An 18,035-nucleotide genomic window follows, 5' to 3' on the forward strand; every position below is an offset into this window, starting at 1 on the left:
GTATAGAAGTAGTTGTATGGTACTATATTATAATATATTTTGGCGTTCATAATATATCAACAGAAAAAAAAACGCATAACAATAAATTGTGATAAACATAAATATTATTTCAATTATTATAGATGTATTGGAGCGTTATGAAACCCGGTACAAATATTTACGTTATTTTCATCGACATAGTTTAATTTATTTATTATTATTATTGTTGCTGAACAAACAAAAGCAATGTAACATATTTAAAACCATACTACGTTAGATATGTTCACGGAACATTATAATATGTTATATATTTAAAATATATGCATATATATATATATATATATATATATACGTTAAATACGCTTTAGTTTTCGCAACTATATTATATATGAGGATACACATAGTGAACATATTAATAATATGCGTAAAGTATTTCGGGTAGAATAAATGATGAAACGAAAAATATGCCAACCATCAACTCCGTATAGCACGAATTAAATTGCTCTAATTCTGTAAACCGTACGTGTACCTAACCGGAAAACGAAAACCGAAATGATGGGAGCGGGGAAATAATAATTTTAAAAAGCATCCGCGGAATGAGTGAAAAAAATTGAGCTCTACAGAATGTGTATATAGTGTGTATTATTATAAGGTATATTATTACGCGTATATGGTACTGTACCAGTAAAACCCTCTCTTATACGTACAGTCGCAGTAAACTATTTAATTTCATTGGACATGGCGGCGACGGTAGGCTGAAATTCCGTAGCTCCACAAACGCACATACATAATATGTATGTACATACCTACTGTATTATCATCATGTACTACATGTGCCATGTAATTATATAACGAAACATTACTTTGAACGCGCGGAATACGTATACCTATACAGTAAATGAAACCTAAACATGCGTAGGTACGTTTACAAGTTTGTAAACATATTTTCTTAAATTTTAAAATATATCAAAACACAGAATACGCAGTATAATTATAATACTCCACAGTTTATTTATTTGAATATTTTAAGGAGACAGATAGGAAATTATTTTGTAATTTCCCATTACTAAAAATTATGTGATAATTTAAATTAGTTTTAATTTAAAAAATATTAAATATACAAATAACTGACATTTTTTTTTTTTGTACACGAATTAGTCTTTTATTCTAAATGTAAAGCTTGTGCAGAATACATGAATTCATATAAAAGTCATAAGTATAATATAATTATATTGACTTTATGTAAAAATAAAAATTTTATTCGTTCACATAATGAAAAAATCTTAGTATATTCAAAGAAATGTTAAGTTAAATTAACATAGTGTTTATCATAAGTAATGCAACAATAAACAGTCTGTTGACTTTACTAACGAAATGTTATTAATTTTTCAAAAAAATAAATATGTATTAACTTAAACAACTATATAATTATAAATCATAAATGGATTAATGTAGAAAAAATATTAAAATTTTTTGTTTAAAAAATCGATAAATTACATCTTGGTGGCGAGAAAAACATCATAAAATAATGCTAAAACGATATGGAACTCATTGAAATCGTTGTTGGAAAACATAACGCGATATTCCTATACATACACGACCTTATCTTGTATAGCTATATTTAATCACTTAATAAATTGAAAAGGAATACAAAAACTTGACAACTTAAATCATTTTTCTGTCGAGGTTTTTTTTTTTACAATATTATTGAATAATAATATGGCAAGTGCGCTGGAGCTAAAAATCACGATTCCAACAAATATAAAATTTTTAATTAAACAAATGGTTTGTTAAAAATTGTACAACTCACGGGTAGTAAATGTTTAGCTGGATGAACAAGATATTTATTTTTTTAAATTTACAAACTGTGGTACCTGTGTAGGCACCATTAGCGGTTAATAAAACTAGATAAATAAAAAAAAAGCAACTATACATAATACCGTATTATAATGTGTATACCTTTACGAAGGTTTTTCGTTCTTTGATAGGTTATTTTTAGTTTATAATTTTTAATAAGTAATAACAACAGTCCTATACGACAAAAATATGTTTGCAGTTTTTTTTTTTTTATATATATATAATATTTCGCTTTCATTTTTTATTTTTAAACTCTAAACCCTCGTCACAGGGCGCGGGCATGTGCGTCCGGGCGAACGTGATTAAACGGCCAAGGAGCAAAAGTGCTTATCCCGGGGAATAGGTCGTAAAAACCAATAGGTAGGTACAATATATACATATATATATATATTTATATATAATGTACGTTGTGCGACATATCTAAAAGGAAGGCTAGGTATATATTTATATATATATATATATTGTATGTACATAAAAGGAAAAACGGCGTCGTCGACGGAACGGACGGCGGCGCGGCGGCAAAGGGGACGGAAGCAACAGGGATTATTGTTAAACCCTACACACACACCCACACACACCCACATGCACACATACATGTGTTGCGCTGGGAGACGTATACTTATATATATATGCGGAGCGTTTGACCGAGGGTGGCACGTGTAGGCGCGCACATACAGCGTGCGCTCATTATGCCGCCGCGTTCGACCGTATAATGGAAAACCGATCGGAGGCGACTTTTATGTTACATATATATATATGTGAGTCATGTCAAACCAATGATTTCGGGGAGAATTCGTGTCGCCCCCGCAGTCGAGCGCGTTTGATATTATATTGTACTCGCGGGGCTACGTCATAATATAAAATATGTTATTTATTAAAAACGTTCGCCTTTCCCGCCGCTGCAAAGGCGTCGATATGTCGGTGGTGTATTCGGTAGCGACGGGGTGTGGGATTCGTGTCGAGTTTAATGAAATATTACATAATTTATGATAAACGAGACAAACCGCGGAAATGCCTCTTGTCGTCGTCAACATTTGACCCGCGCGTGGACACTATATAGTATACGTATATAATATCATAATAATATAACACATCATAAATACATACGCGCGCGCGTGTGTGTGAGTATAATATGACTGGCGATTGGTAGTATTATTATCAATAACTCTTGAACCCTTTTAGGGTGAGTTTTGAGGGTTTGCGGTGGTGGACGGGCGACTCTATGCCCGAAGTGTTACGAACCGAACGAAGCGCGCACCTGCCGTCCCTCGAGTGCAGTTTACCACTGCAACCTCTGTAAAAAGGACCTCACGTCGCGTAATTGCAAAATAGTAGTGATACTAATTTTTTTCAAATAATAGTCAATCAAATACATTTCTTTTAAACTATGTTTAAAATACACTTTTTAATTTGTTAACACTTAATAATTATATTTGAGTAAATTTCATTATTATTACGAGTATTAAGAATCGAAAAAATACAAAAATACTGAAAGAAAATTGAATATTGAGAAAACAGTTTATTTGTTTTATATATTATACGTATTACCATTATTATTTTAATTTTATGTAATAGAATTTACAAAACTTATTTTATTACATACTTTTTTTCAAATTTGTTTTTATCGAAACGACCATCGGGGTCTTATCGAAGTATTTTCGCATGGAGGAGGGGGGTAGATTTTAATGTGTAGCACTTGTACTCCTTTCTCTAAGAAGAGAATTTTCACGTATGTGTAGAATTCACTCCCAATGGTGTGGGTCCGGTGGGGGGCAGTGTAAACAACCAGAACAACGGCAGGGGATGGAGACTGCAGAAAATTCTGCAGAATATATTTTATACTGAGCCGGGTTCGAACTGTTGTCTACGCGTATCGTAGTCAACTTGTGTGACCACTGCACCACAGGGAAAATAAGGAAAAGAAAAAAAAAGAAAACAACGCAAAAAAAAATAGAAAAAAAAAACTTAAAAATATTCCAGTGCACTATTTATTTTCTCTCAGTGATCCACACTCAACATAGCCAATTTGCGCTTAACAGAATCAATTTGTTGTTTTCTATAATATGTGTTATCTTGATATAGTTTTTTCTATAGATATAAGATCTATTACTATCCAAAATACTCATTTATCACGAAAAAAATTGAAAAAGACTTAAGTACCAACACAATTAATGTTTTTAACTTAACGTTTGATGTTAGGTCAATTTTATTAATTCTAGTTTTAAGGCTAACAATATAAGATTGGTTCTGCTGCTATGTACATAATACCTTGCTCGTTGGTCATTATAAAAATTAAATAGTGCACTTCTGACATCTTCTTAACAATATTTATAAAGGATGATTTTGTCATTTGAAAAAAAAATAATTTTTAATGCCACAGGATACTCCTTAATTGATTAATAGAACATCTAAACATTTTAAAATATTTTCTTTAAATATGCTCAAAAATCAGAATTCAAATAAAGGCGTAATTAAAGAATAAAATATATGCAATGTGCATGCCTATAGTTGATCGCCCCACGTTGAATATGGTGACTGGCCAAATTTCCCACGGGGCTTCGAGACAACTGTAGTGTAGATATACGTAGTTCTGTAAGCGGGATAGAGTGTCTTATATACCTACAAGTACAATAGTGCTTGGCCGAACGTGTCCAGTGCGATTCAATTTCGGTTATAATTGATCGATTTCGTTGCGATTGGATGAGGTCGACCCCGTTGTTTGCAGTTTAATCTTTCGGGAGGACAACAATTATGTCCGGTGGAGCGATCAGGCCCCGAGCAGGATGCTGATTGCGGGGACGGTGCTAAGGAAACCATCCGAACGGAACGCAACGATTGGGATCTTAAAGTGAATTATATATAAATATAGATATACCGTAGCTGTGACAATTGAAGTATTCCACGCGTTTAACCACGACCGGCAACTACGGCTGCGCTGTTATAATGTTATTGTACTTAATAACAGATTAATATATTTTCGTAAATACGTTTAGTTTAGTATACTATATTATGGTCCATTATTAAACTCAGATAGAGTACTAGACATAAGTGTGTGTTAACATTTTCTTTCCAGATGTTTTTTTTTTTTTTTACTTTTTTACCATATTTAGGCATAATAATACATTAGCTATTGATACAAAATAACTTTTTTTACTTTTCATGCTTGAATCTTGTACAATAAAAAAATTAATTAAGATTTTGCCAATCATACAAGTTTAAACTATATAGGACGGTACTGAAAGGATTAACTACTATAAAACGCAGTGTGGCCATAACAGTAAATAAAACATATCCGCTGGGACACCATATGGTGAGGGGACCCGGGTGAACTTTGGCAACCCTAATGTTATTTTGAATCTTATTAGCCTGCCATAAAATTTATAAATTTACTGATAGTAGATACATAAAAGTAAAAATATATTATGAAAATCATAATATGTATAATATAGTAAAATGTATATTTATCATTTATTAATCTATTTTATTTGTATGTATGTCAAAATCTATTTCCAACTTCCAACATTTCAGTTTTTTTATTTCATTCAAACTAAAATATTAAATATACAACCTTTTGACCACGTACATACATACAGGTATGTATTTAGTATGATGAAGAAAAAGCAGTCTGCTTAAATGTTATACCCCTATTAAAAAATGGTGCAACTACATATCCGGTACCTTTCCTAAAATGTACACGAGCAATTTATTATTTTAATACAGAATGTTAGATTCGAAAAATATATGTGAACCGCTTACGAGTTCATAAAAGTTGGCATATTTAATGAATAATCCGTACAGAGGTATGATATTCTTATAGGTACGACAGTTTTTGCAGAGATTAAAGACATGCTAGAAACATACGGGTGCAGGCAGTAAAATATAAGGATAAAACGTGTAAAATATTTAAGTGGATTTAAAATATTTATGTAGTGCGTATAAAATTATATACATAATGTATAGTATATGTTTAAAGGTAAATATGACGAAAGGAATAATATAATACGCTCGTATATTTATCTGTCTCTAGAGCTCGACGCATCGACCCACTCGAGTACAAAAGGAAAAACGTTGTATACGATATTATTGAAATATTGAACACATTTTAATGCGATCGTATACCCATCATATACCTATAACATACCTACAACATCGGTCGACTTTAAAGTGACGAATATTAAAACGCCGATGGTTTGGGCGGAAGTTTCATTCAAATGTTACATCGTTGATTTTTTGAGAGGAAAGATTTTTCGATTCGACAACTTCATATATATGATATTGGTCTTGTTTTCAGTTTCGTCACACGTGCATGCCCATTCTCATATAATAATAACATATCCTTTTTCGGTTTACTGATATACGTTTTCCTATCCACCGATATCCCTTTACCGAATTTTTATTTTCTTTCCCCTCACTATCTCTCCCTAGATCTCGGAAACACAAACCCTCCGAGGTAAAACGCGCTAGTGACTATAATATTATTCTGAATTAATAATGCGGACGGGGAGGGAAATGCAATATAAATACTGCACGCGGACGTATATGGAGAAGATTACAAAGAGAAAAATATTGAATTCCCAAACCCGCTGCAGGTAAGATATATGTCGTATATACATGTGCCAAACGATTTTTTTTTAGGGAGTAAATATATATGGTACGTACCGTCATCTGAACATAAAAGAAAATATTTATGATTCGGTCGGCGGGGGATACTTGTTGTTTTCAAAACACACCACGAAGCACACACGCTGAGACGGTGCAGCTCTCTGCGCGGAGCCTTTGATGTCCGACGAGACCTCAGAGTCTAATGGACGGAATCGCAGATTTAATTAACGTACAACTTTGCCATATATATATATAACGTATACTTCCGTGTGTACGGCGTAGTATGCCGGAAGCCATGTCCAACTGTGAGCGGTTATATACAGTATACACATTTAGTACATTAAAAGCGTGTTACAAAGACACATAATATGTATGTATATGTGTGTGTATGTGTAAATATTATTATATAATGTAATATGGTTTTCACCCCTTAAATATAATAATAATATAATAGAGTTTGTGTGATTGTATAGAAATACTTGCGAGTTGTAGTTATTCTAGCAGTGATGTACACTGTAAAAATAAGACATTTCTCTTTGTAATCAAATAATCATATTATATACTTATCATCGTATTATTCAAATGGATTAAGTTGGAATAATATTATATTAAATTCGATTGGGTGAATATACTTGTCATATACATTCTTTTTTTCCATAATTCAACGGTAATACAGTCAATACAAATGTGAAAAATGTAGCTATACAATATATTGTAATAATTCACCAAGCATGTTCGCTCTCCCCTCGTTCTTCTTCAATAACGCAATTATTCAACATCTGATTTTCTTTTTTTACTGCTTAGGAGTGTCTCGTGAAAATATAAAATTTTGTTTTTCAAAATACCTTCTTACAGTAAATTATTTAGCTATTAATTTTTCTAAAAATGGTGACATATTAAAACTAAAAATTTAAACACAAGTAGTTTTTGAGTTACTTAATATTGTATATACTGAGGATAAATATGTTCATTAATAGGTTTAGTAGATTAAAAGGACTATGGTAATTTGAAAATATTAATAATAATCTATCAATATTTATAATTTATAAAAAATTGATGAATTGGCTAATTATAATAATTACTTAATCGCATAATAGGTATTAAATCTATTTTATACATTTTTTAAACCATTTTTAAGGGCTATTATCCTTAATATAAACATTTTAATGACTAATAAATTACTCGTTAAAATTTTAAATTCCAAAAAATTATCATCCACTAAATAATTAATAATAAAGAGGGTTTTCATTTGAAAAACAAATATTGTGTCGCTCCAAGACACTCATTAAGTATAATACAAAACATTTCAAGAATATTTTAATATACTTTTAAAGTATATTTAAAAATTCCTAAAATCAAAATTTGAATAAAATTATTATTAAATTTAAAATGGGATTTAGCATACTTGGTGAATCACCGTGTGTCCGTGTATACTTAACAGCATAGTGGCTAAAAATTGTATTAAATAAAACATACTCTATGATTTTTCTGTTTTCGTAGTAAAATGAACTAGTAAACGTTACATATATAGAACTATAATTATAAAGTAATATCAAAATATTCAGCAGTGATTTTTTCCCTTTTTTCCGGACCAGTCACGTGTGGTGAACTTAAAAGTATTAACCAGATGCCATCGCGCATCACAATCGCAGTTAATTGAACTCATCAGTCATCACTCATTATAATAATATTATTATCTATATATACTGGAATCGAGTCCGTATTTTATATTTTTTTTCAGTAATTGGTAAAACCCTTGACGGGTTCGAAGGATCAATCAAAAAGTGTCACACCGCCCAGCGCCCCAGCCGCCGTCATTCGTATTTCGTATAATATATTTGAATTAGAACAGAATTTGCATTTTCCCGTTTAAACTTATCGCACGATATTCATGATTGCACGGACGAAAGAGAATTATTTATCATTGCTTTTTGTATTTCGACGGTGTATATACCTGCCAAAAATTGTGTGGGTCGACGGAGTCGAGTATTCCACGACGGAAAGTGGAAACGGTTGCATCATTCCCACTACGCGACCACTCGAGGGGTGAAACAATGTGCATTAAAGGTTTAAATATTTAACAAAGCCGCCACCCACATACCCTTTGAAAGGATCATTGTGATTATTATGATTGGAGAACTTTTAGTGTACAACACGCCAGCTAATGTACAAACATGGGTCACGTTCGTTCATATACAGCGGCAACTGCACCAGGACATAATAATAATATTATATTATATCGTTACGGTAATCCATGGCACAAATTTTAAAAATAATTTTTTTTTCCTCGCAATAAATGTCAAAATAAATTTCACAAACACATTTGAATAGAAAACCGACGGACTACGAGAGATTATACAATTATGTCGTATAATATATAAATATACTTTGTATACACACATTGTGGCACACGTGATATTTAAATACCCACATATACGTGAGAGTGTGCGACGTACATATTACATATTATATCGTATGACGCTCGTAGGTACCATCATTATAACCATTATGATACGACATATATTCATGTATCATGTATAGGTAGACGTTTTCAAAATGAATTATTATGCATTATTATAATATAGTACCACTGAACACGCTCAAACGGACACTCAGATAAAAAAACGTGGTTTTTTTTGTTTTTTTTTTTCGGCAATACATCGATTATAATACGCGTATATTATAGGTACACGACCAACATGTCTATCTAAACAGCGCAATCGAATTCCTGTATTTAATGTATTTCAAACTTAATGACACCAATCGCACACAATGAAACATGTGTTTTCGAATGATACAAAATATAATGTTATACGCGTACGATAAAAATTGATTGAACCGTACTGAGCTCGTGGCCGACAGTTTTTTTTTACAATCGCGTTCAATGCCGTCGTTCTATTATTTTACATTTTTTTTTTTTTTTTATCTCCGTATTCTTTCATACATATTTTACATTTATTTGTTTTTTCATTCGTTAATTCATTTTATAAATTACAAATAAGCCCATATCGGCGTTAACACTTTACGAATCGAAATCAATGAGTGTACTATAAGTATTAAATACACTATACAGTATATTATCACATTAAACTTAAAATTCTAATTAAAATATTATACATTTATTACATTAACAGCGCGTATTATAGAAAAACGATAGTGCCCGAGTGTTGGTTTTTGAAACACTTCATTATTTGAATATAATATGATAGTATTTCAGCCTCTTCATAATATTATATATCCTGTAAAATCCGGTACTATCGACATATAAAAAATAAAATAGTGACACTAAATAAACATTATACCGTCGTTATCTATACATTAATATATAATGAACCCCCCAGTATATATTTTGTATTACCTACATTATAAGAATATTAAAGACATAAAAAAGGATACATACAAAGTCTGCAGAACTATTAGGTAAAAAATAAAGTAAATTAATGAATTATCTTGTAAAAAAGAAAATTTGTATTAGTAATAAGTTAATATAAATTTAAATGATACAGAATGAATAAAAATGTATTATATGTTATCACATTCACTGTAATACTGGCATATTACGTATATTTAACATTTATTTATCATATTGATGTACCTAACATTAATCATCAACATTGTCAATAATTAATAGTTATAATAAAAAATTGATTTAATAATATTAAATAATTTGATGTAAAATCATATAATTATAATATGTACAAAGCATTAGATATAAAGATATAACTATTTAAAAATAAGAAATTTCAGAAATTCAGACAAAGTTACATGCATTTTTTGAAGTTACAATATTTATTATATATTATTTACACAATTACACATACAGCATAATATAAGCCATTGTACAATGTAGGTATCTACAATATAAACATAAACATTGGGTAATAAAACAAAAATATTACAGTCTAAGTTAAATTAGCTATTTTGTGTATGTTATTAAATTCAAAATAAATATTACTTCGTTATATTTATAAGTAGGTATATAATTAAATTAGTGTAAAATTGCTTTTATTTTATTATTTATAAATATAATATAATATAAAAAAAAAAATTTAATTTAAAATTACAAATTATATAATAATAATAATCTAATCATAAAAAATAATACGTTAAAACTTTTAAATATAAATAATAATTATTCAAGCGTTATTATGTCAACAAGTAGGTGCCTTGTTAAACAAAGCCTGTGTTTATTCGGCTGAAACATATTTATCTTGTCATAAAACACGAACATTTAAAAAATATATTAAAAGATATTAATACATTACAGAAAAAAATAATACTTAATAATATATTATTATGCAATTTAAATTTTTTATGGTATTTTTCTACTATAAAATATTTGATTTTTATAGATCATCTGCCATTTACTAAATCGGTAAAATTATGAAAAATATTATCATTAGCTGCAGTTGAAACATGTTAACAAACAAAAATTTAAATATTACACAATTAATACACTTAAAAATTTTTTTGTTAACAAAACTTAGAGTTATGAGGAAACACTCATCAGTTCAAAACGTTGTATACAACATTAAAAAAAAATGTTTAGATTATGAGCGGAACATTGATTTTTTAATGATATGCGATAAAATGATTCAATTTTCTATAAATGTAGATTTTAAATTATTCGCTGGGTATAGAAATGCTTGAAAATTTAATACAAAGCTCATTTAAAGGTTTTTAATTTTTGAATTAAAAAAATATCTAAAAATCCATAAAATAATACTTTTTACAAGAATTTAAAGTTAGATTAGTTGATTTTGCTAAAATTCGTCAAAATCTTAAAAATTTAAAAGTTATTCTATAGTTAAAAATTCATAAAAATGATTAGTAATACACTACGTTGCACTAATTTTTGAAAAAAATACTCATGTCAGGATCTGGACTATCAAACTTTTTAATGTGGTAACTATGGTTGTGAAAAATATAAATCAATAAAAAATTTAGTCAATGCCGACATTCGATATATCATCCACCATTTTAAATGTCAATAAATAGTTCAAAAATATCTAAAATATTTTAATATTGACATTAAATGTATATAATTACAGAATTAGGTATATAAAAATCTATAATCTAACACAATTAATATCCGAAACATTATATTATTAGGAAACATTTTTTTCTTTTTTTTTAAATGTTAGTTTTTTTATAAACATTTATTAACTTCGTTACAAGTGAGAACCAACATTTCTCTCTTCATTATGTTGACCTAAAAGTGATTCCTAAAGATAGGAATCCTGTATCGGAGTGATATATATTAACGATTTTTTATGTCATATCTAAATTGTGCTAGTATAAATAATTTTTTTTTTAATTTCAATAACTATTCAGTTTACTAATACCTACCTATATTGAGCATTTTATTTATGCATTTATAATATTTTGTCTTGTTATATTTTTCTACCTGAGCATTATTTTCAGAATTCTAAATGCATTTTTTTTACTAAAATACGAATGTTCTCGGACATTTATTTGCATTAATTAACTAAATTTCATCGACAAAGTTCTTGTTTATATAGGTACTTCTACGAAAATATGCAATTATAATTTTTGCGAAAATCAAATTCATTGATATTTCTTAATAAACTTCACATAACTGAAATTCAATTTAAAACGTTCAACTAATTTTCATCAATCCACCAACTAGATAATTTGTAATAAGATATTGAATTGAGAAATCCTATTAACCTACATAAATACAAACACACAATATTTGTATGAATTTTTATTTAACAAAACTGCCATTTTATATCATCAAAGACAAACTGTGAAGCATGCATTTAATTAGTTAGTCGATAAAGTTAAATTTATATTTCTAGGTATAAGTAATATCAAAGAAAATTATAACAAAATACATTATCAAAATCATGTATTTTTGACTTATTTAAGTGATTGAGCTTGAATACAACTACCTATTTGATCTAAAATGATAGTAGTCTATTTAATATTTTGTCGGGATACGAAGATGTTATTATTTAGTATTTACCTACTGGTTACTAGAAATTTTTAAAAGTACGTACAGTAATTATATCAAAATATATTTGTGTATTCGTAAATACCTAATAATTATGTCAAGTAAATAATTTATTTTTCTACAGTTTTAGAATCTTATAGCAATCACGATAAACAATAATATTATAAACATTAGGTATTTATCATTAGACTAAGAAAAATTATTGGGATACTTAGGATTTAGGTATTTATATAATATTATATTATACCCAAGATAGGATCTGATCTTCGTACACAATATTTACGAATTCACTTTCCACTACATTTGTTCACGTTATAAAGGCAATTATTAGTAATTACTAGTATTTAAAAAATTCAAAATAATTTATTAATTTAGCTACCGCATAATAATGTGAAAATATTCAGAGTTAATTTTTCCGTTATTCAAAACATGCAGTTTCATAAACGATCAAAATACAATCCAGTGGATTCGTTATTCGACGGGCATAGATGGAATTCATCAAAAACTTTCTGGTGCATGTCACAATAATGTTTATCCAGGATGAAAATTATTCTAACAATTAAATAATGAATATGGTCTACATCTCCGGAGGGGAGCATACGCTATAGTAATATCAAAACTAACAGGAAACGATTTGAAGAGAAGGGAGTGGATGCAATGAGTGCGAGAGATGCAAAAGTTAATTAGTATAAATGAGCCTAGTGAGTATATTATGTATGTATCTATGAGTTAAGAAGTTTCCATGTTTGGAACATCCCGAGGCGGTGATAAGTTTCATCAAGTTTTATATAATACTGTGCACAATATTACAACAAGTCGAGTTATATCTAGTCGAGAATACAACAGTGATTTACCTCAAATACATGTTTTCTAAACTATATATATATATTTATAATTATTTATATCAAACAAACCAGTGGAAGATTTATATATGTATACATATATATATACTTTCTGGTTAGATAGATACTTAGGTATACCTAAATATGTATATGTTGTATAGTTAGAACTCGTAAATACTTAATTTCACCTATTGAGCTTGCGAGACGAGCACGTTAACATTTACGAGTATTTGCATAATAAATATATTACTCAGTAAGTTAGTTCCAAATTTAATTAGAAACGATAAAATTAAAAGAAAAAAGTAAAATGCACTTTGTCAAATAAGATCATGACATTTACTGTACATACAGAGTGACTTGTTAAACATACATATCCCTAAATTTTCTTTTAATAATAAACTTAAAATTCTTATTTTTTTAAATTTTTAAATAAGTATCTATACCATATGGCATACTATATATTTTAAAATCATTAAATTTTGTATTCAAAAGTCTTTTGTGGTGATATAAACTTATTTTTTCTAAAGAGTACCATCTATATTGGATTCTATGTGAAGCGATGACATTCGTCGTATTTTTATTGATTACACAATATGTGATTATATAAAGTGTATATTTTTTTTAGTATTTTTTTAAAAAAATACTGGTACAACTTCATCATTCAAGAAATCCGAATTTGAATAAATACATTTTAAAAAGGAGATAAGCGTACTTGGTATATTCACTAACCCCATATTTAATAATACGTACCTACCTTATAGCTACGTTTTATTCGTCTTACTTTCGTTCATATATAATACAACTCAAAAGTGACTGCGTTTTGTCTGACCCCGAAATGCCCTTCTCTGACTATAAACGTGCACCCATATAAACCTATAGGCTATAAAACACCATCCCAACACGTTTTCTCTTATTTTTGTTTTAACGAAAAACTTTATAATGTTTCTCTCTTTTTTCCTACAAAGTTTATGTCCTCTCGCTCGCTCGCTCTTGTCCTTTTATTCATAATGTATAAATATACATAAACACGTCAGAGGCAACATCATAAAATATACGGTACGAAATGCACTTACGACTCTCCTGAGTAATCACCAGAAAAGTGTTTGTCCAAATTGTATTACCCCCCCCCCCCCCCCACACACACACACCACCCTCTCCACAAAAAAATACACCTCCGAGGTGTACCTGTGTATATATTTTTAAGAAGTTCCACCGTCCGATAGAGCTATTGTAAATTAACAAAACTGGCGTGTAAGGTATAATATAATTACCTATATAATATATATACGAGTATACATTTGTATAATGCATATTACTATTACAACTAACCCGATAATTTTTTTTTTTATTATTATTATTTCAATATTCTAATGCACCGCATTGCGATCCAAAACTATTAGCTTAAATTGTAAATATCACATGTTATTATAAAAGACTGAACGTTTATGAAATGTTATCAGGAGATGAACCAAAAGTAATCCGATTGAGTACTCGGACGGTTATTCCAACCGCTTTCAAAAATGAAACGTATATTATATAATATTATAGAGGTAAAGGTCGGTTATGTATATATATATAATATATATATATATATGATCCTATATAAGCGTCCACTAGCTATTAACTACAAATAAACTGACTTAAATTTTTAAAAAATATATTTTTTTACATCTCAAACCATAATAAAAATGCATTTCAATTAATAATATATCATTCAGATGAAACTTTTGCTGATATTTTGGTGATTACTTACCTATTCAAAATGTCAAAGAAGTAAAATACAGTTTTTTATGTAATTCATAAGAGAATTACACATAGGTAGGTATAATAATAATAATGTAGAACACGATCTATTTATCATTTTTTTCGTTTTTATTACTATTATTGGAGACAATTAATTAATATTATAAACAATATTTATAATAATTTTATGTACTAAACTTACAAACGTAACATAATATAAAATGTTACTTTTTTTTCTATTACAATCAATGCTATTATCCATATTATACATTATGTAATTTAATCAAACTTAACTTTTAGTTTGAAACTGTAAATTATTAATGTGTTAACTGTTTGTAAATTATTAAATAATCATACGAAGTTAGTCAGCGCATTGATAAACCATGTATAACTGTATAAGAACTAAGAGGATTGAGGTATTTAATTATCGAAATGGCGCAATATAGTAAGTACTGCTAAAAAACATTTTCTTTGTGCTTATATATTTCACTTACTAGGACCGAGATAAATTAATATCGAATGATAATAAATGGTGCTCACTTTCCGAAATTAAGATATATGTCATACCTAGATATTTTTTTTAAATCATAACTCCTCGATGGATGTAATTACTGTGATAATTTTAACACCTAGTCAAAAGCCAAACATTAGCATCTATATTCAACAAACAGTTTTTCTGAGAAAGAGAAAGTACCTTATTTGAGTGCATAATTGAATAAATATTTAATTACTATGTGCTATATACGTATTTTATTGTGTGTTGTGCATAACTTAATCTTTAAAAAATTATCTATATTATTAAGATTTCAGACAAGTTTATCACACTCATTGTTATGAAATTCATTATATGGACAATGGGTATAATTCTATACCAGAATAGGATGTGTACCTTGAAGCCAATTTTTAATTTTACATTTTAAAATGGGACTCACAAAGGGATTTGTGGGCTCACGAAAAAAAATTTTTTGTTCATATAAAATTTCCATTGGTTACAGAAAATAAAAAAGTTATTATGATTGGATTCAATTTCAAACCTGTATTTTATATTAGTTGGTCAAAATTATCAAAATTATCGTGTTAAAAATATGTGTAACTTACATTTTACGAAGTTTAAGACAGAGTAAATCCACTAGCTGGCGTTATTTAATTTATCACTGCCCATTAGCAATCATTCCCATGCAGGATCAACTAATCTATTAATCACTATTACCTATTAAATTAAAACGTTTTTTTTTTTTTTAATTTTCGATGGTTCTGTAAGACATTAGCAACACCCATTCAAAATGGCTATGCCTACGCCCACGTCTACATTATGTATACACTTTTCAAGATGGATGCAACTGGTGTAAACATACTTGTTGGATGATAATGTTTAGGAACAGCGTCGATGGTACACCCCTAAAAATACAGTTTATTGACATTTCTTTTTTCAAACATGTTATTCGTAAGAAAAATTATAAAGCCCTAGAAGATGTACTTACATCACCGTAAGATGAAACTTGCTCTCGTGCATTTGTATAGTATACCTAAGTACCTAATATTGTTTTACGAAGACTTTTGCCATTAATCGACTTAGAAACACAGAAATCGGCAGTTCGCCAGTGACAATAGTTGATTTTTTGTAACATATAAACCAAAATATTATGCACGACCTAACGTGATCGACTTTTACAATGGGTATTATAATTGTCAAATACAATATATCCCCGTACAATACCTATAATATAAATATCGTCGGTAAATAGTAATGATGCGCATCATAATATTACGTAGGTAAGTATAATATTCGAGAAGTCTAAAACTATCAATAGAGACTCGCGCTTACCGAGAATAATATTATTCTCGACGTCAGTATTCGCTGCTTCCATATTATATACTCGCCGCGAATATCGAAATTCCACCCTAAGTCGTTATAATAATAAATCAGCGACGACGACGAGGTGCATTAAAATAATAACTACAAATAATAATATGTTCGGCGTCCAAAACAAATAATATACGCGTGACATGTGTTGCTGAAAATCATTATGGTGTTTCTCCGCTGTGTTACAATATATTACATATATTATATTTATTATAACACATAATATTATATATATTTTGATACACATGTAACTCGCCGTTTTTACACTATAGCATTATATTATACACTTGCACACGATATTAATATATTAATGGCAACAAGCGCATTATCTTTTTAATCGTTTAATCCTATTGTGATGCCGACGTTCGGACACGATATGCCATATGCGAACTCTGTGCGTACAATATACACTGCTGCAGCGTGTCGTACGTTATAATATTAGTACGTGCTATATATTTAACCCCATACACTCGTCGGGTACGTATAGTGTGTGTGCGATGTTTGCAAATAGTATAAACGTTAAAGCTTCCTCCCTCCGCGACATTGCAATAATATTATTAGCTTAACTTTTTAAAGGTTATTTTGTTTTTTATTCGTTGTTTTAATCACACCTGCAGCGTGGTATCGCGGCATTTGCGGCGTAACAATCCGAGCGTCGAGTACATAAAAAAAAATATATATATTAAAGCGCCGACTTCACGAATGCCTCGTATGTATTATGATATGTTAATATTTTATTTGTCATATTATAATGCTCAAATGACGTCCGTCGTAAATCGTAATAGGCAGTCATAGTGGATAATAACAGTGTAGGTATAGGTCGGTACGTATGATGACCACACGGCACGTAGGTATTAACGTAATAATATTATCATCAACGCGGCTTTTATAATATAGTATAATATTATTATTATTTATAATAATATGATCGATGCATTGTCAAAATAATATAATCATTAAGGCATATTAAATACCTATGATTAAAACTAAAAACCGTGTAAATAAAACGGTAACGGTAATATTCAACGATTATTGTCAATTATTGACCAATTCGCTATGGATAATATTATAATAATATACCTAGGTACTCATTGACTGTCGTGTCTCAATCGCCAAGTCAAATGTGATTTACTTATATATATAATACACACTCGATATTCCGAGTTCAACA

Source organism: Aphis gossypii, chromosome 2 (assembly GCF_020184175.1).
Source record: "Aphis gossypii isolate Hap1 chromosome 2, ASM2018417v2, whole genome shotgun sequence".
In the NCBI taxonomy this organism is placed as follows: Eukaryota; Metazoa; Arthropoda; class Insecta; order Hemiptera; family Aphididae; genus Aphis; species Aphis gossypii.